Source organism: Orycteropus afer, unplaced genomic scaffold, assembly GCF_000298275.1.
Source record: "Orycteropus afer afer isolate SDZICR_OR568_19922 unplaced genomic scaffold, OryAfe1.0 scaffold00025, whole genome shotgun sequence".
NCBI lineage: Eukaryota > Metazoa > Chordata > Mammalia > Tubulidentata > Orycteropodidae > Orycteropus > Orycteropus afer.
Window position 1 is genome coordinate 14,688,928 of NW_006921612.1, and position 1,103 is coordinate 14,690,030.

General features: G+C 36.4%; 1 pseudogene; it reads left to right on the top strand.

Moving 5' to 3' along the window:
* The first annotated feature begins 336 nt into the window (after positions 1 to 336).
* Positions 337 to 1,103, top strand: part of LOC103192199 — a 4,545-nt pseudogene continuing 3,778 nt past the window's right edge.

Genomic DNA, 1,103 nt, shown 5'->3' on the forward strand with positions numbered 1-1,103 from the left:
AGACCAATGACTTATTCATTGCAAATACTTTTTTTTTAACAGCATAAATATTGGCTATGCATATAGACCTTGGCAGATGGAGTGCATATAAATCAGATCAGCTACATCTGTGAAAAGAGGTGATGGAAAAAGTCATCTCCAGTCAAAACAGGGCCAGGAGCTAACTGTGAAACAGATTATCAATTTTTCATATGAAGGTTCAACTTGAAGCTGAAGATAATTAAAACAAGTCCACAAGACAAAAATCAAGATGGTGCTGCCTGCTAAGTGTTCCACATGCTATTTCTGGTGGAGATGAAGTAAGAGCTTTCTGTTGTATGGATTTTCTGAGCCAATATGTCCAGCCGAAACAACAACAAGCTTCCCAGCAACTTCCCACAGTTACAGAATCTGATCAAGCAGATCCACTGGACTATGGCAAAGAATTTTTACAGCAATATAATCACTACAAATTCAATGTGGAGATTTTCAAATTACAACCAAATAAACCCAGTAAAGAACTTGCAGAGCTGCTGATGATTATGGCACAGAGTAGTCCCTGCTACCCAGAACATCTAAGTAGCTTTCCTCAGGAACTGAAAGATTTGCTGTCTTATAATCATACTCTCTTGGATCCTGATCTTTGAATCACATTTTGCAAAGCTTTAATATTTCTGAGAAATAAGAATCTCATCAATCCATCAAGTTTGCTAGAGCTTTTCTTTGAACTTCTGCATTGCCATGTAAGCTTCTGCAAAAGACTTTATATACTCATATTGTGATTGATATCAAGAACATAAATGCAAAACACAAGAATAATAAAGTTAACATAGCATTGCAAAAGTTCATGTATACCAGGTTAAGAGACAGCAATGCAACTGCAGCCAAGATATCTTTGGATGTGATGATTGAACTCTACAGAAGAAACATTTGGAATGATGTCAAAACTGTCAGTGTTATCACAACTGAATGTTTTTCTAAGGTCATCAATACATTAGTCACTAAAAGGCCCCAACTCCATTAAATGGAGAAGAGAATGTTTGTTTAATAAATGGTGCTGGCAAAACTGGAGATCCATTTGCAGAAAAATGAAACAAGATCTGTACCTCACACCACACACAAAA